The 21,416-nt window shown below is 36.1% G+C and overlaps 1 long non-coding RNA gene across 1 annotated transcript in view; it reads right to left on the reverse strand.

Annotated features, from left to right (window-relative positions):
• LOC138425363 (uncharacterized) overlaps positions 1-21,416 on the reverse strand; it is a 75,194-nt gene that overhangs the window by 30,351 nt on the left and 23,427 nt on the right. The window lies entirely within an intron of this gene.

Below are 21,416 nucleotides of genomic sequence, written 5' to 3' on the forward strand. Positions count from 1 at the left end.
GAGTAAACAATGTGTATTTAATTGATGGCATAGAGATTATTCCAAATGACTTTTAAAAACAATAATTTGATTGTAAATTAGAAGGATATAACCCAAGAAGTAAAAAGAATTTAGAAATGAATTTTTAAGTAATCATATTGTAAGCAAGGTGTTGATTTTGTTAGTCTGAATCTGAAATGGGTATTTTGGTATAAAAAAGTATAAATGTGATATTCTGATTCTATAATTCTCCCATGTTATTGAGAACCAGGAGTCTCAGCATTGACTAGAGGAGATATAAAGGTAACATTGAAATAGTTAAGTAAAATCTTTTGTAATCTTGAATTTGAATTGAAAGTACCAAGGCAAAGTTGTGATGAATTTTCCTTTAAAAGAAAATATTTCCTAACTCTGCATGTTAAAAAAACCAAGAGAGAATGACCAACCCATTTACAACAAATGCTCTTAGCATTTAAATTATGGCCACCACATACTGTTTCTCATTAAAAACGACTGAGGTTCTTTGGAGAAATGTTTGATTTTTAGTCTAGAGTAGAAATTTTACAAAGTGAGCTCAATATACCATCAGACCTCACAGCAAGGAAACATTCCAAGACAGGTCTCAGAAGTCAATCTGAAGAGGCTCGCATAAGTCAAAGACAGACATTTTCAGCATTAATTAAAAAATTAAGTAGTTTGAAAATCATCAGAAATACTTAAATCTATTTTTCCATAGTATGAAAAATTAAACATATAAGATGTTAGTGAACCAAGTCATAATTTTGAAAGCTAGTAAAGAGGGAAATGATTATATGCCTTTTCTGCCTTTCCTATTCTGTACAACAGAGTAACCAGATAGTGATGAAAGGAAACTTCTTTTACAGAAATATTCCAGTTACTAACTAAGGAATGAATGACAGAATATTACTATTATTCAAACCGTAATGAGTCTGCACATTGATCATCAACTGTTTATAATATCACAAAAAGATAAAAACACAGACATTCCATCCTTCCTAATAGAAAGCGCTAATGAAGCAGCCTTACAAAAAAGAGAGAGAGAGAGAGAAAAAAGTCTTTTCCGATCAAGCCTCTAGATCCATATACTAACTTTTAGAAAATACTAGAGTTAAAAAATATTTGTCATTTAATACACCAGGGAGGCAATTCACAAAACTCAGACTGGAAAACTCCAGGATTAAAAACAAAACAGAAACCTACCTTTTCTTTAATAAGAAATACTTGTAAAAATTAAAAACAAACAAAAAAGATGGAAAGGAATATAAAAAGGCACATAAGACAAAATCAACCAGTTCCTATGTGAGGACATTATTTAGACCTTGATTCAACCAAATGGCCAAAAAACTTTAAAAATTGTTTTCTGACATTTATAACACAGCTGGGCTTCCCTAGTGGCTCAGATGAAAAAAAAAAAAAAAATTGCCTGCAATGCAGGAGACCTAGGTTTGATTCCTGGGTCAGGGAGATACCATGGCAAAGGGAATGGTTACCCTTTCCAGTATTCTTGCTTGGAGAACTACATGGACAGAGAAGCCTGGTGGGCTATGTCCATGGGGTCACAAAGATTCAGACATGACTGACTAACACTTCACTTCATGAGACAATTAGAAATTCAACAAGATTCAGTATTTGATGACATTTTAAAATTTTATTTATTTTAATTGGAGGCTAGTAACTTTGCACTATTGTAGTGGGTTTTGCCATACATTGACATGAATAAGCCATGGGTGTACATGTATTCCCCATCCCATCCCTCAGGGTCATCCCAGGGCACCGGCCCTAAGCACCGTGTCTCCTGCATCGAACCTGGACTGGCAATCTGTTTCACATGTGATCACATATGATAATATACGTGTTTCAATGCTATTCTCTCAAATCATCCCACCTTCACCTTCTCCCACAGAGTCCAAAAGACTGTTCTATACATCTGTGTCTCTTTTGCTGTCTCACATATAGGGTCATCATTACCATCTTTCTAAATTCCATATATATGCATTAGTATACTGTATTGGTATTTTTTGTTCTGACTTACTTCACTCTGTATAATAGGCTCCAGTTTCATCCACCTCATTCGAACTGATTCAAATGTTTTCTTTTTAATGGCTGAGTAATACCCCATTGTGTATATGTACCACAGCTTTCTTATCCATTCATCTGCTGAGGTTGCTCAGCATTGGGGTACACATGTCTCTTTCAATTCTGGTTTCCTCCGTGTGTATGCCCAGCAGTGGGATTGCTAGATCATATGGCAGTTCTATTTCCAGTTTTTTAAGGAATCTCCACACTGTTCTCCATAGTGGCTGTACTAGTTTGCATTCCCACCAACAGTGTAAGAGGGTTCACTTTTCTCTACACCCTCTCCAGCATTTATTGCTTGTAGACTTTTTGATAGCAGCCATTCTGACCGGCATGCAATGGTACCTCATTGTGGTTTTTATTTGCATTCCTCTGATAATGAGTGATGTTCAGCATCTTTTCATGTGTTTGTTAGCCATCTGTATGTCTTCTTTGGAGAAATATCTGTTTAGTTCTTTGGTCTGTTTTTTAATTGGGTCATTTATTTTTCTGGAATTGAGCAGCAGGAGCTGCTTGCATATTTTTGAGATTAGTTGTTTGTCAGTTGCTTCATTTGCTATTATTTTCTCCCATTCTGAAGGCTGTCTTTTCACCTTGCTTATAGTTTCCTTTGTTGTGCAGAAGCTTTTAATTTTAATTAGGTCCCATTTGTTCATTTTTGCTTTTATTTCCAATATTCTGGGCAGTGGCTCATAGAGGATCGTGCTGTGATTTATGTCAGAGAGTGTTTTGCCTATGTTTTCCTTTAGGAGTTTAATAGTTTCTGGTCTTACATTTAGATCTTTAATCCATTTTGAGTTTACTTTTGTGTATGGTGTTAGAAACTGTTCTAGCTTCATTCTTTTACAAGTGGTTGACCAGTTTTCCCAGCACCACTTGTTAAAGAGATTGTCTTTTTCCCATTGTATATTTTTGCCTCTTTTGTCAAAGATAAGGTGTCCATAGGTGCATGGATTTATCTCTGGGCTTTCTATTTTGTTCCATTGATCTATATTTCTGTCTTTGTGCCAGTACCATACTGTCTTGATGACTGTGGCTTTGTAGTAGAGCCTGAAGTCAGGCAGGTTGATTCCTCCAGTTCCATTCTTCTTTCTCAAGATTATTTGGCTATTCGAGGTTTTTTGTATTTCCATACAAATTGTGAAATTATTTGTTCTAGTTCTGTGAAAAATACCATTGCTAGCTTGATAGGGATTGTATTGAATCTATAGATTGCTTTAGGTAGTATACTCATTTTCACTATATTGATTCTTTCAATCCATGAACATAGTATATTTCTCCATCTATTTGTATCCTCTTTGATTTCTTCCATCAGTATTTTATTGTTTCGTATATATAGGTCTTTTGTTTCCTTAGGTAGATTTATTCCTAAGTATTTTATTCTTTTCGTTGCAATGGTGAATGGGATTATTTCCTTAATTTTTCCTTCTGTTTTCTCATTGTTAGTGTATAGGAATGCAAGGGATTTCTCTGTGTTAATTTTATATCCTGCAACTTTACAATATTCACTGATTAGCTCTAGTAATTTTCTGGTGGAGTCTTCAGGGTTTTCTATGTAGAGGATCATGTCATCTGCAAACAGTGAAAGTTTTACTTATTCTTTTCCAATCTGGATTCCTTTTATTTCTTTTTCTTCTCTGGTTGCTATGGCTAAAACTTTCAAAACTATGCTGAATAGTAGTGGTGAGAGTGGGCACCCTTGTCTTGTTCCTGACTTTAGGGGAGATGCTTTCAATTTTTCACCATTGAGGATAATGTTTGCTGTGGATTTGTCATATATAGCTTTTATTATGTTGAGGTATGTTCCTTCTATTCCTGCTTTCTGGTGGGTTTTTATCATAAATGGATGTTGAATTTTGTCAAAGGCTTTCTCTACTTCTATTGAGATAATCACATGGTTTTTATCTTTCAATTTGTTAATGTGGTGTATTACATTGATTGATTTTTGGATATTAAAGAATCCTTGTATCCCTGGGATAAAGCCCACTTGGTCATGATGTATGATCTTTTTAATATGTTGTTGGATTCTGTTTGCTAGGATTTTATTAAGGATTTTTGCAGCTATGTTCATCAGTGATATTGGCTTGTAGTTTTCTTTTTTTGTGATATCTTTGTCTGGTTTTGGTATTAGGGTGATGGTGGCCTCATAGAATAAGTTTGGAAGTTTATCTTCCTCTGCAATTTTCTGGAAGAGTTTGTGTAGGATAGGTTTAGCTCTTTTCTATATTTTTGGTAGAATTCAGCTGTGAAGCCGTCTGGTCCTGGGCTTTTGTTTGATGGAAAATTTCTGATTACAGTTTTGATTTCCATGCTTGTGATGGGTCTGTTAAGATTTTCTATTTCTTCCTGGTTCCGTTTTGGAAAGTTACACTTTTCTAAGAATTTGCCCATTTTTTCCAAGTTGTCCATTTTATTGACATATAATCACTCATAGTAGTCTCTTATGATCCTTTGTATTTCTGTGTTATCTGTTGTGATTTATCCATTTTCATTTCTAGTTTTATTGATTTGATTCTTCTCCTTTTGTTTCTTGATGAGTCTGGCTAATGTTTTGTCAATTTTATTTATCTTCTCAAAGAACAAGCTTTTAGCTTTGTAGATTTTTGCTATGGTCTCTTTTGTTTCTTTTGCATTTATTTCTGCCCTAATTTTTATCATTCTTTCCTTCTACTAGCCCTGGGGTTCTTCATTTCTTCCTTTTCTAGTTGCTTTAGGTGTAGATTTAGGGCTTTTATTTGACTTTTTTCTTGTTTCTTGAGGTAAGCCTGTATTGCTATGAATCTTCCCCTTAGCACTGCTTTTACAGTGTCCTATAGCTTTTAGGTTGTTGTGTTTTCATTTTTGTTTTTTATTTCTTCTGTGATTTGTTGGTTATTCAGAAGTGTGTTGTTTAGCCTCCATATGTTGGAATTTTTAATAGTTATTTTTTCCTATAATTGACATCTAATCTTACTGCTTTGTGATCAGAATAGATGCTTGGAATGATTTCAAATTTTTTGAATTTAGCAAGGCTAGATTTATGGCCCAGGATGTGATCTATCCTGAAAAAGGTTCCATGTGCACTTGAGAAAAAAGTGAAACTCATTATTTTGGGGTGAAATGTCCTGTAGATATCAATTAGGTCTAACTGGTCCATTGTATCATTTAAAGTTAGTGTTTCCTTGCAAATTTTCTGTTTAGTTGATCTATCCATAGGTGTGAGTGGGGTATTAAAGTCTCCCACTACTATTGTGTTATTGTTAATTTCCCCTTTCATACTTGTTAGCATTTGCCTTACATAAGTATTTGATGATATTAAGGAAATAGTATCAATTCATTTTTTTAAGAATGGTAATGGTTAAGCTCTTTGAAAGTATTTGTTTTAGAAATAAGAACTGAAATATTTACAGAGGAAATGACTTGGGGTCTAGAATTTACTTCCAAATAATTGAGAAGGAAGAAGTTAATTTATGTGTAGATGAAACAAGATTGACCAAGGACTAATAACTAGATGGTTGATGGGTATATGGGGGTTCATCAACCTAGTCTGTCTTTCTATAGGCTTGTAATTTTCCATAATAAAAAGTTGAAAATAGTGTCTACTACTTAGTAAATGCTATAATTCAGAAGATACAAGTTGTATGTGGGCTCAACTAATTTACTATATTTTTAATTTTTTTTCTCTTCTGCCTTCTTAGTTATTGACTTTCAGAATTCCTGTTTTATATATTTTGGATCTACTGGATCTATATTTACAGCCTTTTGTGTTTTCTCTTTTATGTTTTTCTCTTTATGTTTTGTTTCTGAGTCCTTGAGCTTTCATTGGAAACTGTTAAAAAGTCAAATTAGGTTATTTTTAAATACCAAACTTTTATTCACTAATTTTATTGCATATTGTATTTGCTATTGCATTTTTCATCTCCAGAAAAAACAATTTTCTCTCAATCTCATTGAGAATATTATCTTATTAAATAATCAAACAAAATAATAATAGTGATAATTTCATTAAATGATATGTTTCAGTCTATATTAAATATTTTCATTACATGCTTACCATGTTTCACAATTACACTCATCTCACATGCTAGCAAATTAATGCTTAAAATTCTCCAAGCCAGGCTTCCACAGTATGTGAACCATGAACTTCCAGATGTTCAAGCTGGATTTAGAAAAGGCAGAGGAACCAGAAATCAAATTGCCAACATTGCTGAATCATCAAAAAAGCAAGAGAGTTCCAGAAAAACTTCTACTTCTGATCTCCTGGAGAAGGAAATGGCAACCCACTCCAGTACTCTTGCCTGGAGAATCCCATGGACAGAAGAGCCTGGTAGTCTACAGTCCATGGGGTCGCAAAGAGTTGGACAGGACTGAGTGAATTCACTTTCACTTTCACTTTCACTTTCTGCTTTATTGACCATGAAAAAGCCTTTGAATGTGTGGATCACAACAAACTGTGAAAAATCCTTAAAGAGATGGGAATACCAGACCATATGACCTGCCTCCTGGGAAATCCGTATGCAGGTCAAGAAGTAACAGTTAGAACTGGACATGGAATAAGAGACTGGTTCCAAATCAGGAAAGGAGTATGTCAAGGCTGTATATTGTCACCTTGCTTATTTAACATATATGCAGAGTACATCATGCAAAACCCAGGCTAGAGGAAGCACAAGTTGGAATCGAGATTGCTGGGAGAATATTAATAACCTCAGATATGGAGATGGCATCACCCTTATGGCAGAAAGTGAAGAAGAACTAAAAGCCTCTTAATGAAAGTGAAAGAAGAGAGCAAAAAAGTTGGCTTAAAGCTCAACATTCAGAAAACTAAGCTCATGGCATCTGGTCCCATCACTTCATGGGAAATAGATGGAGAAACAGTGGAAATAGTGTCAGACTTTATTTTTTTGCACTTCAAAATCACTGCAGATGATGACTGCAGCCATGAAATTAAAAGGTGCTTGCTCATTGGAAGAAAAGCTATGACCAACATAGACAGCATATTAAAAAGCACAGACATTACTTTGCCAACAAAGGTCCGTCTAGTCAAGGCTATGATTTTTCCCGTGGTCATGTATGGATATGAGAGTTGGACTATAAAGAAACCTGAGCACCAAAGAATTGATGTTCTTGAACTGTGGTGTTGGACAAGACTCTTAAGAGTCCCTTGGACTACAAGGAGATCAAACTAGTCCTTCCTAAAGGAAATCAGTCCTGAATATTCATTGGAAGGACTGATGGTGAAGCTGAAACTCCAATACTTTTGGCCACCTGATGCAAAGAACTGACTCATTGGAAAAGACCCTGATGCTGGGAAAGATTGAAAGCAGGAGAAGGGGGACAATGGAGGATGAGATGGTTGGACGGCATCACCAACTCTATGGACACAAGTTTGAGCAAGCTCTGGGAGTTGGTGATGGACAGGACAGCCTGGCATGCTGCAGTCCATGGGGTTGCAAAGAGTAGGACATGACTGAATGACTGAACTGAACTGATATTTCATAGATTTGCATGCATTATATCTTTATATTATTCATATTCAACAGACAAGAAACCTGGGGTTTATAAAGCTTTAGTAACATTAAAAAGCCATAGGCTAGACCTGGCTGGCTGCATTTGGAAGACATAGTTCATCTTGGTTGGCTTGCTTAAGGGTCCAGGTCTTAGATGGAGCTTGGCTGATCTAGGTGGGATTATCCAAGTGGTTACACTTTGTTCCATGTGACTCTCCTCTTCCTTCTGGGAACAGTGAGCTAGGCTATATACGGTCATTTAATGATGGTAGTAAAAAGTGCAAGAAGACAAGCAGAAATATGCAAGAATTCAGAAGGCTTATGCTGGAAACTGGCACATCATCAATTCTTAAAGTCACATGGCTGAACTTAAAGTAAAGAAGTAAGGAAATATATCCTGAGCCTTTTGTGGGAGAAAGCTGCCTGTTACAGGGGGAAAAAAGGGATGAATCTGGATTGCCTAAGTGAATACACAATCATTCATGCAAGTGGTCTATGTATTAAATGACAGCACTTTAAATCTGGACAAAAATTTTAAAAAGCTTATGCCCTTAACCACTATCCAAGGATTCTTTTATATAAAAATACATTCATTGATGTCAGGGATTGATATGTTCATTGGAATCTATTGAACCTTTTCATGTGCCTGTGATTATTCTTTTCTCAAAGGGGAAGAATGAGGGGTATGTATTACTGTACAGTATTGGGAACTGGGATGGTCTGTTAAGTTTTGTGCATGTACTCCTTCCATTTTTCACATCAACTAATTAGTGATACTCCAACATATCTCACTGGATTATAAGAATTAAACGTAACATCTGCACATACCTGGCACATAGTAGTAACTTGGTTTTCAGTCCCCTATATCTTCCAAAGCCTTTGATTGTGTGGATCACAATAAACTGTGGAAAATTCTGAGAGAGATGGCAATACCAGACCACCTGACCTGCCTCTTGAGAAATCTGTATGCAGGTCAGGAAACAACAGTTAGAACTGGACATGGAACAACAGACTGGTTCCAAATAGGAAAAGGAGTGTGTCAAGGCTGAATATTGTCACTCTGCTTATTTAACTTATATGCAGAGTACATCATGAGAAATGCTGGACTGGAAGAAACACAAGCTGGAATCAAGATTTCTGGGAGAAATATCAATAACCTCAGATATGCAGATGACACCACCCTTATGGCAGAAAGTGAAGAGGAACTAAAAAGCCTCTTGATGAAAGTGAAAGAGGAGAGTGAAAAAGTTGGCTTAAAGCTCAACATTCAGAAAACGAAGATCATGGCATCCGGTCCCATCACTTCTTCAAAAATAGATGGGGAAACACTGGAAACAGTGTCAGACTTTATTTTTTTTTGGACTCCAAAGTCACTGCAGATGGTGACTGCAGCCATGAAATTAAAAGACGCTTACTCCTTGAAAGAAAAGTTATGACCAACCTAGATCGCATATTGAAAAGCAGAGACATTACTTTGCCGACTAAGGTCTGTCTAGTCAAGGCTATGGTTTTTCCAGTGGTCATGTTTGGATGTGAGAGTCAGACTGTGAAGAAGGCTGAGCACCGAAGAATTGATGCTTTTGAACTGTCGTGTTGGAGAAGACTCTTGAGAGTCCCTTGGACTGCAAGGAGATCCAACCAGTCCATTCTGAAGGAGATCAACCCTGGGATTTCTTTGGAAGGAATGATGCTAACGCTGAAACTCCAGTACTTTGGCCACCTCATGTGAAGAGTTGACTCTTTGGAAAAGACTCTGATGCTGGGAGGGATTGGGGGCAGGAGGAGAAGGAGACAACTGAGGATGATATGGCTGGATGGCATCACGGACTCAATGGACGTGAGTTTGAGTGAACTCCGGGAGTTGGTGATGGACAGGAAGGCCTGGCGTGCTGCAATTCATGGGGTTGCAAAGAGTCAGACACGACTGAGCGACTGAACTGAACTGATATCTGCCAAGAGTCCTTTTTCCTCCTGCATGTAAACATGTACAATACTTTTTAATGCTCCTCAAATTTTCAAAAACACTACCTTCCATTCATGTTCCTTACTTCCTCTGGTCTCAATTATTTCTCAAGATGACTTGCTCCAGGCTCCATATCCTAAGCATCTTGAGAAACTTAGCTCTCAAATGACACCAGTCATCCAATTTTCTTCAATTTCCATTCATCCTTCAGACAGCTAACACTCCACACAATTGCATTTCTCAGGTCAACAATATCCTCCACATTGTCAAGTCAGTGAATACATTTCTTTCCTCAGACAACTCACACTCTTAACAGTATTTTCCATTGCTGATTACTTATACCTTCCAGAAACAATTTCTTTTCTTGTTCTATGATTTCATTCTCTTTGAGGTTTTTTCCTGTTACGTCTCTGGTCATTCAGTTTTACTCTCTTTTGTGGTTTCTTCTCCTGTCCTCAATCTTTAAAAACAAGAATTTACCAAGGTTCTCACCACCTGGAATCATTTCTAATTTGTAATGTAATTTCCTCATTAGATGATTTCAAGGTTTGCAATGGCTTTAGACAACTTCCAGATGCTGAAAACTCTCAAACTTATATCTGAGTCTAAACCTGTCCTTCAAATATTATGTTCTTACCTATCATTCCCACTGGAATATATCCATGGACAAATTCTTGATTTCTGCTCTTGACTCCCTTGTTTAATTCTGATAGCCATTCCAAGTAGATGTAACCTAAGCTAACTCTCCCAATAACCCTATTTCACATTAATTGTTCTACTATATGACCAACAAACAAATACACACACACATATATCTGAATCTTTTCTTCCATTTATTTGATTCCTGTTTATTTTCTATTTGATCATTAGGATAAGTTGCATGAGAGAAGAAATCTTGCCTGTTTCATTTACTGTTTCATCCTTAATACTTAGAATACTGTCAAACACAGAGTAATAACTTAGTAAATATTTTGGGGGTGAAAGAATGAATCTTGTCTTACTTTGGTTGCTTTTCTGAAAAGCAAGCTGAAATATACTGAAAAGCCTATTAATTATTAATAATAATTGCTCACATGCTGCTTTATGTTTTACAAATATTTTCATTTAAAATGTCTCATTTAAAAATCACTGCAACCCTGGGAGTTGAGATTATTACTCTCTTTATAAAAATGAAGAATACTGTGACTGAGAGGACCCATACAGATGTTAGCCTGAGTTTTGATTCCAGGTTTTTTTATTCCAAGTTCACCGATATTTCCATCATACCATAGCATTTATGATTTTTCCTAGGGAGTCAATAAGCAAAAGCTATTAAAAATGCATCTTTTAAAAGGAAAGCATTCTAAAAGGCATATTCACATTCCATTTTCACTCATGTATGTAGAAACTATAAAGTCAATAGATTTTTTTCCTGGTGCTGTATTTTTTAACTCCTCAATAATGAAGGATGTATTTAAACTACTGTGCCCAGTGACTTACAGCATCATTTTTGACTTACAGCATCTGGAAAATTTTTTTGTAATGGTTCAAAGAGAATATTTCATGAACCAATATGAATCAATTTAAGTAACAACAACAATCATAGTCACAATAATCATAATAATATTCATGCTTTTGTATGGTTCTTCATATATTTTCAGTGTATTTTTATGATACTTGCCCTTTTGATTTTCATACAGACTATAATATAAGATTATTAAGAGAGTTTTTAAAAAATCATTTCAGGTATTTTTTAAAAACTTCTTTAATATCACTATGTAAATAGCCTACTAAAACTCTCAAAATTGACTGCTTTTTAATTTCTCCCTGAAGCTCACACTCAGTAGGAATTATCTCTGAACTCTTCACAGGATCTTCCATACCTCAATTAATGCACTGATACCTTAACCACAAATAACCCCCTTATATTCTTCTTGAGTGCAATCTGCACCTTCTAATGTCCAATATAATCCAAGAGAAGGTGTGGTCTGCAATCTCCTAAACATCTCCTGCTACTTACAGTTTATTATTTTCTCCATAACATTTAAACCATACATGCCATTCAGCATCTTGCATGCTTGTCTGAACTCTCCACACCTTTTGCTTCTGTGCCAATAAGTAATTGCAAGCAACAAAAATACTCTGGCTAACTTAAACAAAAGAGAAGTTATTGGAGTCTCACAACACAGTTTGAAGGTAGGAGGCCTAGTGAGGAAATTATGCAGGGAACAAGTTTGATTGTAACATGAGCAATCTAGTCAATACACCACCACCAGGGCAAAATCTACTTCCAAACAGTCAGTTGACTTGTCTCACTGACCAAAATTTTAGACAGTATCCAATCCACTTATCTCAGATGATGTTCTGCCCCTGTCTAAGGGAGGATGTGAGCAATCAAAGCATACCTATAAGACTAGATTCAATAAATAACTAATCATTCCAGAGGAAATAAGAGTACTGTTTTTTTTTAAGAGGAAATTGTGCTATCCTGACAATGGGAAACAAATTCCACTGCAGTCTACTCTGACTATACAATATTTGTACACCCAAACTGTCATATGTACATTTCCAACATCGCTCAGTCATGTCCGACTCTTTGCGACCCCATGGACTATAATCTATCAGGCTCCTCTGTCCATGGGATTTTCCAGGCAATAGCACTGGAGTGGATTGCCATTTCCTTCTCCAGCGGATCTTCCCAACCCAGGGATCGAACCCAGGTCTCCCACATTGTAGACAGACGCTTTACCGTCTGAGCCACCAGAGAAGTCCAACAATATCTGTATATAACACAAATCCACCTATTCCCTTAGAGAAGCAACAAAAATTCATTCAGACCCAAGCCTGTTGGCATTGTTTCTGGCATTGTTCTTTACCTAATCTAATTCTTTCATGATACCATCTCAATATTCTGCAGTAGCCGTTCCCAATCTTTTTGTTACCAGAGACCATTTTTGTAGAAGACAATTTTTCAGAATGATTCAAGTGTGTTACATTTATTGTGGACTTTATTTCTATTATTATCACATCAGCTCCACCTTCGATCATCAGGCATTAGATTCTGGAGGTTGGTGACCTCTGTTCTACAGCGTAGGAGCTAAATGGAATATTTAATAACCACGTGTGTGTGTGTGTGTCCAACTCTTTGTGACCCCAAGGACTATAGCCCACCAGGCTCTTCTGTCCATGGGATTTTGCAGGCAAGAATACTGGAGTGGACTGCCATTTTCCTCCTCCAGAAGATCTTCCCCATCCAGGGATCAAGTCCGTCTCTTGCGGCTCTTGCATTGGCAGGCAATTCTTTACCACTGCACCACCTGAGAAGTTCAACTGTCACAGAACTCCCTTTATAAAATAGTGGAATAATGGGAAGAAATGAGAATACATATTGATTTAAAGTATAAGCATAAGTGTGTAACATATAAGAAGTAAAATAATTGTAAAGGTTAATACCATCATTTCTGCTACTGGTCATGAGATTGCTTTTTTCTTCCTTTCCCTATTACCTATTATATACTTTCCTGGCTTTTAGCTGGTATCAGCAGTATCCCAGCTGGAGGAGATTATCTCTTCTGTGACATAATCCAAATTTGAAGTTTGAGAGATCTGAGTGGTTGGTGGTCTTGCATATGTTGGATTGTAATAGTCATAATTGTTTCTTCTAGTCATGCCAAAGCAGGTTGGTACCCCCAATGGCTTACCAGGTTCCTTGCATTTGTCTCTTTGCACCACTGTACAGCAGAAGCCCTATTTCCTCTTGATGAACAGGGCCAATAACCTTAATTAATGCCATAATTCTGTTTTTCACAATTTTCCCAGTTGCATGACAAAGGCATGACTACTAGATGGTAATCCAAGCTTCCAAAAGCGTTGAATCCACTGCTATATTTCCAAACAGAAACATTCCCCAGGTAGAAACAAAACTAAATTTTGAATGGCAACATAGAGTCAGAAAACAAATGTCAACCCCCTTCACTTACTTTCCTTGATTATTTAATCCATATATTCTGATGTTAGGGAAACTCTAAATTTCATAAAATGATATGTGTCAAACGGAATCTTTAGTGAACCTGCAATAGTCAGTTCAACTATTTTATAATTTCAGTGAAACTTCTTTACTTTAAATCCAATTCTTTGGTCATAAATAATAAAATAAGGGATATTGTGACAAGGTATAAGAAATTTCATCAGTAAACAGAGCCTTAAGGTGAATAGAAAACAATGCAAATTCAGAACAGACATTTATCCCAGTGGGAATAAGCTGTAAACAGTTCCAAGAGTAATCAACTTTCTACCATATGGTTGGATGGTCATAGATATATAAAGCCAAATTAAAGCTCCAGGTTAGTAACTGCTTTCTTGCAAATTGGGCTCTCAGTAAGAATAGCCACATCACCCTTCATGAGAAGGAAATGCTCTTAAGTCCCAAGATGGACTCCATGTCCATCCTACCAATATGACCATTTTTTTTATGAGCTCAGTAAATGAACATCAGGATAGCAGTGGTAAATGGCTGACTGAAAATCATAGTGTACATCTTATCCACCTGATTTTTATGAATTTCTTGTGTAATGGAGATATACATCAGCATTTGGGGACTTAGCTTGAGATTCATCTATATGTTTTCTTCCAGAACATCCTGTCACTACTTCTCCAATTATGCCACTTCCAATTTTCCAAACACGTGACCAAGGCATTACCTGTCATTCACTCATGTATACAAATCTTTACCTCATGACATCATTCCTTCCAGGCAAAGTGGAGTACCATGACACTGGTGGTATACAGAGTAACTGTGCATGTTAGGCTGGCTGGTTCTAAGGAAAGAGGGTTGTCGGGCACCCACAAGAGTGGAGGACTTATGTGGATACTTGCTAAACTTTTTTTTTCTTTTCAGTATCCAAATCCCCTTTCTACTATCACCCCAAAAATCTCAGTGAGAAACTCCCCAATTAATTATGTATTATACAACCATGTCTCATTTCTGCTTTGCAAATAGATTCACCTATATTATTTTTCTAGATTCCACATATGTGTGTTTATTTGTTTTCCTCTTTCTGACTTACTTCACTCTGTATGACAGACTCTAGGTCTATCCACGTCTCTGCAAATGGTACTTCGTACTCTGTGGTGACCTAAATGGAGAGGAAATCCAAAATAAGAAGGGATACATGTGTACATATGGCTTATTTGCTTTACTGTATAGCAGAAAATAACACATTATAAAGCAACTATATGCCAATACAAGTTTTCTTTAAATATATATATTAATATTATATTTTGAAAAAATATTTTAATGCATTTTAAAATAAAAGAGCAAGATAGAAATGACAGTAGATGTGCAATGTCCTACCTTCCCATCTAGCTTGTTACAGTAGGAGAGTAAATGGAAGTTGAATGGAGAAGCTCAAAACCATGGCTAGAGAGTGCATTTGACCATCATTTTCTGTACTTTGCTGAGAAACTTTGGTATAGTAATTGGCAGTTGGACCATATCCACTTTACAAAATAATTTTAAATTGGACAAAATCAGTAGAAACGTAACCCTAAAATCTCTGAAACCTAGGGAATCCTAACAACCAGATTCTAAAATGAGTGCCTTTCTAAAGTTTGATGTGGATTCTATCGTTGTCTGCTATTTTGCATATCTTACTATATATACTATTTTATTCTTTATTATGTAAATTCCTTTTTCCAAGATTTGGGGATAGACAGTATTGGAAATTGAATGGTTCTTATAATTTTCTTATATTTCTAGAAACTCATACATAAATTTTATTCTTTTTTGCATTCAAATGAATTATATTTCTAATTGCTCTAAGAGCATGGCCATGCTATCTTAGAGACCTATGCTATGAGAACATTAGTGAACTTTGGATTCTAGTATCAAGAATGCATAATTTCTTTGGAAAATGCATGATTGAACCTCTATGAAATATGTATTATGTTATAAATCATAATCACCAGTGGAAGTGTATTATTAATCCTGCATAAAAGATGCAATAGTTATTATTGCTACTGTGCATTCAGGCCTCTGTCTAGGAATGTAGTTGAAATTCCCAAATTGTAGGTCAAGTTAATCTTTCAGTTTAATGAGCAGATTTTTGTATTTATCATTTTTATATTTATCTTCATCTTTTATAATTACGGATTATTAATTTTCTTCTGGCATTAAGCCATCTGCCTCAAAGTTAGTATTACATTCTAAAAATCTTTTCAGTGAATGTCTTTATTATAGATTGCTATAACTACTAGAAAGGAATTATATTTTCATCACTTTTCCCTTGAATATTTGACCTGTTTCTAGGAAGGAGAACCATTTTCAAATTCTCAGTGATTCTGAGCTATTCCTTCATTCTGAAATAACTATGTGCAATGAAAATGGGGAAATTTTCAATCTACAGAATGATGACATTTCACCTCGAAAAAAATTTCAGCATCCATGAACATCTGATTTTGTACATGAAAACTGATAATTAAAGAATTTCAAATAGGCTCAAATTAGTAAAAGGCTAGGATTCAGACCTCTTTTTTAAATTAAGACTTAAGTTTCATTTTTCTGAAAGTAATTAAGGGGTTCACATTTTAGGATCTACAAATTATCATACTAAGTAAAATAAGTCAGAGAAAGACAGATATTATTTCACTTATATATGGCATCTAAAAACTAATATAAATGAATCTGTATATAAATCAGAGAAAACAAACTTACAATTACCAAAGGGGAAAGGTGGTGGGGAGGGAAAAATTAGGAGTTTGGGATCAACAGATACATACCGCTGCATATAAAATAAACAACAAGGACCTATTCTATAGCAAGGAACTACATACAGTATACAGGGAATAATATTCAATACCATGTAATAACCTATAATGGAAAATAATCTGAAAATGAATATATATATATGTATAACTGAATCCCTGTGCTGCTATACACAAACTGAAATAGTATTGCAAATCAATTATACTTCAATTTTTTAAAAAATAGAGGTTCACAGTTTAAAAACAAAGTATATACTAGACTTAAAATGAAAAGCTGCTGTCTTCTGTCCTTTCTTTTCCCACTCCCAATTTTCCTTGACAACAACTGATTCTCACTCATCAGAAGCAACCAGTTTCAACTCTTGTAGCTTTTTCTTAGGGTATATATACATCCAAATTTTATTTTTTTATAATAATTTTTTTCCTTTATTTTAATTTACAATACTGTATTGGTTTTGCCATACATTGACATGAATCCACCACGGGTGTACATGCATTCCCTAACATGAACCCCCCACCCACCTCCCTCCCCATAACGTCTCTCTGGGTCATCACCGTGCACCAGCCCCAAGCATGCTGTATCCTGCGTCGGACATAGACTGGCGATTCGATTCTTACATGATAGTATACATGTTAGAATGCCATTCTCCCAAATCATCCCACCCTCTCCCTCTCCCTCTGAGTCCAAAAGTCCGTTATACACATCTGTGTCTTTTTTGCTGTCTTGCATACAGGGGTCGTAACATGATTATACTACTATCTTAAAATATGAATGCATATACCCTAAGAAAAAGCTACAAGAGTTGAAAGTGGGTGATTATACTGCTATCCCCTCTCCAGTATTCTTGCCTGGGAAATCCCATCAACAGGTAAGCCTGGAGGGCTATAGTCCATGGGGTCACAAAGAGTCAGACATGACTGAGTGACTAAACAACAACCAAAAATACTGCTATCAGTTCTTATTCTTATATGGAATAATGCCATTGTCCATATACAATCTATCTCTCTCTCTTTCACACACACGCACAGAGACACACACACTTCCTCACCCCCATCCTCCAAATACAGTTATATCAACTTTTGGGGTTAAATTAGTACTTGATGTTCACATTATTACAGACAGCTAAATATTGTTCACAGTTAAGCTACTAAGTATACTATTACTATATTTTCTTTCCCACACAAAACTGTACTTCCCTGCAGGTATACTTTCCTTATACTTTATACCTGCTGTATAATGTACATATACCTGACAGTAATTCATTCCAAAGAATTGATGCTTTTGAACTGTGGTGTTGGAGAAGACTCTTGAGAGGCCCTTGGACTGCAAGGAGATCCAACCAGTCCATTCTGAAGGAGATCAACCCTGGGATTTCTTTGGAAGGAATGATGCTAAAGCTGAAACTCCAGTACTTTGGCCACCTCATGCAAAGAGTTGACTCATTGGAAAAGACTCTGATGCTGGGAGGGATTGGGGGCAGGAGGAGAAGGGGATGAGAGAGGATGAGATGGCTGGATGGCATCGCTGACTCGATGGACGTGAGTCTGAGTGAACTCCGGGAGTTGGTGATGGACAGGGAGGCCTGGCGTGCTGCGATTCATGGGGTTGCAAAGAGTCGGACACGACTGAGTGACTGAACTGAACTGAATTCATTCCAAGTGTTGCAACACCCTCTAAATATAGATATTCAGTGTTCTAGAAATATTAGTTATTCGTCAGAATATCCCTACTAAATCCCCCATCTACCTACTTCAAACTGCATTATTTGATCTATACATTTCACCCTAAAATATGCTTTAATTTCTTAGTGACTCCCCTTCATTTTTTTAGTAGCTTTCTGAGAAGGGTGCTTGCGTGGTAAAATGTTCAAGATTTTACATGTTTGAAAATGCCATTAGACTACAGACATGTTTGATTTTTAGTGTGGCTATGTAACAAATTATCAGTTGTAAATCATACATTTTCAGCATTTGGAAGGCCTTAATTATCTTCTAGTTCAGGGGTTGGCCAATTTTTTTCAATAAGGAATCAGATGTCAAATTTTTAGGCTTTGTAGATTGTGTAAACTTTGTTGCAGTCACCTACCTCCGCTGTTGTGGCTGGAAGGGGTCATAGAAAATTTATAAGCAAATGGCCATGTTCCAGTAAAACTTTACAAAAACAGGCCGTAATATGCTACTCCCTGGTCTAGGTTAATCCATTGTGATTTCTAATTCATTTACACAATAATTTTTAATTTTGTTTTTAGACTCTAAGTTTTAAAGGTTCTTCACTTTGGCCTTGACACTTAAAATATACAGATGATGTACTTTGTTGAGAACTTGAGATGTTTTGCTGGAAACTTGATGGGCTTTTCAAACTGGAGAATCTGGAAAAGGTTCAAACATATTGGTAATTTTCTTGCATCTCCTTTCTTTGTTCTGTCCTTCTGAAACTCATTTTCACTGAATGTCAGGTTTATTAGGCATATTATTTTTAACTTGCCTCCACTATTTTTACACACTTTGGAAGTTATTTAGAAGTTAACTTTCAATCCTTCTTTTTGACTTTTATATCACCATTTTTTAACATTATATTACCGTATCTTACTATTTGACTCATCTTTATTTTATGGTTCCTTGTTCTTACTTCATTTGTATAATCTCTATGAGGATGTTAATTAGGGGGTGTGTGTGTGTGTATGAGCTGCTATAACAAAGTACCACAGACTTGACCCAGGTGGCTTATAAACAACAGAAATGTATTTCTCACAATTCTTGAGCCTGGAAAGTCCAAGATCAAGGCACTAACAAATGTGATTTCTTGTGAGAGCTCCTTCTGGTTCGTAGGGCACTGTCTTCTCAGAGTGCTTTCACATGGTGAAGAGCTCTCTGAGGTCTCCTTTACAGGGGCACCAATCCCTTTCATGACAGAGCTTCCTAATCACTCCCCAAAGTCCTCACTTCCAAATACTATTACACAGGAGATTAGGTTTCACATATGTGTCTGGGCAAGGGACAGGAGTGTCTATAGTAGTGTGTGTAAGTGTGTGCGCACATATGTGTTAGCCTGTTACCTGTATTGCCTCTTCTATTGTCACTTTATTCTCTCTCCTCTTCTTTTCTCCATCCATCTTCATTAGAGAAGCTTCCTTGGAAGTTAGGTGATTTTTGGCTATGTCTTCACATTTAAGAGCAAGGCACTAAACTGATGACTGGGATTTCTATAGATCTGGGTGATCTTGACAATGGATGGGCTTTATTGTAGCATAGTCAAATTAAAACCCAGTAGTTTCATTGAGGAACCCTGATTAAGCATATAGGAATTTTTTCTTAGGCTAATCAGCTTTGCAGAAAGCAATTTTCCTATCTTTTTCTGGGGAAATCACCCAGCTCAGAGCATTCTGGGAACCAAGGAAGGGAAGTATGGTGTAAGGATCTCACAACTCAGTACATAGCTTTCACTTAATTCCTATGATTTCCGTGTGTCCTGCCACAGCCACCTTGGATGTATTCAGTATTCTTCAAGTCAGAATTTGTCTGACTGAATATCTAGGGTAAGAAAATCTTACTCACTCTTCTTCATGGATTAAAGAAAAGTAACCATGTACAATCAGGAAGCTGATCTTGTGGTTTGATACTGTTAAGACTTTCATCTGATCTTTCTTTTTTCCATCAAATATCCTGCATCCTAAGGTACCCAGTGTCACCAACTCTAGCCTTTCCAGGCATCCTTAGGACAAACTGATCAGTTCTTCATGACTCTCTTTTGATTTGAGATTTCTGTAGTCTGATAAGTCAATTACCACTCTTACATCAGTTCCAGCATTTAAAAAATTAATGTTTTTAATCTATTGTAGTCTTCTCTTTTTTTCCTCATTTTTCCCCTGCAGGTTTCTTTGCCTTTTAATATCTTTGATATCATTTTCATAGGGTTTCATGAAGGACCCAACATAAATTAATGTATTTACTCTAACATGATTCATCTAATTGTATTTCCAACTTTAGGAAACTCATATATACATCAGCTATGCAGAAATCCCATAGGGAGCCCTGGAGCTATGATGGCCTTGCAGAGTTGTTCTGAGTTGGGGAGAGGGGGCTGGACTTTTCTACATGATCCTCTAAGGAGTAGATATTGGATGCCCCAGGGAGGGGACACTTCCTTGAGTGAAGTGGCTGAGGAAGATTCCTGGAAAGAGTTTAGAACTGAGGCCTGCCAACACAGGTAATGGGTATCTGGGCTATGAAGCTTAGTGTCTACTGCATGTGGCTTTTAGCAAACTTGCATCTGAACATTTAGAAAAAATAAATGTTAAAAATTAGGAAAAATTTCCAAGCAACTTACTTAGCAAGGAGAATTGACACTTCTGAGACAAGCAGGGCTATGAACTTAATGGTAGAGACTCCTCAACTATGGAGGCCATGTATAATTCACCTCTTTATCTGTGAAATACAGCCCTTTGCTTGGTTCATAGCTGATCCACAGTTTATTTGTTTAATAATTAAGGGAAATTAATATATTTTTAAAATTAGCTTTTATTCCTAGAGATTATCATATCAAGTGAAGTAAGCCAGAGAAAGACAAATATCAGTTATATGTGGAATTTAAATATGTATATATATATATATATATAAATGAACTTATGTATAAAACAGAAATAGATCCACAGACATGGAAAACGAACTTATGGTTGCCAAAGGGGCAAGGGGTTGGGGAAGGATAAATAAAGAGGTTGGTATTAACATAACACACATTACTATATAAAAAATAGATGGCCAACAAGGACCTACTGTATAGCACAGGGAACATACTCAGTATTTTGTAATAACCTCATGGGAAAAGAATCTGAAAAAGTATATAATACATAAAGCATATCCGTATATGCGTATGTATGTATAAATATAACTGAGTCACTGTACGCTACACCTGAAACTAACACAACATTGTAAATCAACCATACTCCAGCGAGAATTAACTTAAAAAATAAAAATTATATATAAATAAACTTTCCTGCCTAATATGGACATTACATTTTGAAGCTGCTAAAAATAAAACATTTTTCCTTAAAAAAATTAAATCACATGACAATCAATGAAAGAAGGATTATAATGAATAGAAGAGTTTGACCCATGTGATTCACATTGAAATGAAAGGTCACAAAATATCA

The sequence above is a fragment of the Ovis canadensis genome, chromosome 1 (genome assembly GCF_042477335.2).
Source record: "Ovis canadensis isolate MfBH-ARS-UI-01 breed Bighorn chromosome 1, ARS-UI_OviCan_v2, whole genome shotgun sequence".
Classification (NCBI taxonomy): Eukaryota; Metazoa; Chordata; class Mammalia; order Artiodactyla; family Bovidae; genus Ovis; species Ovis canadensis.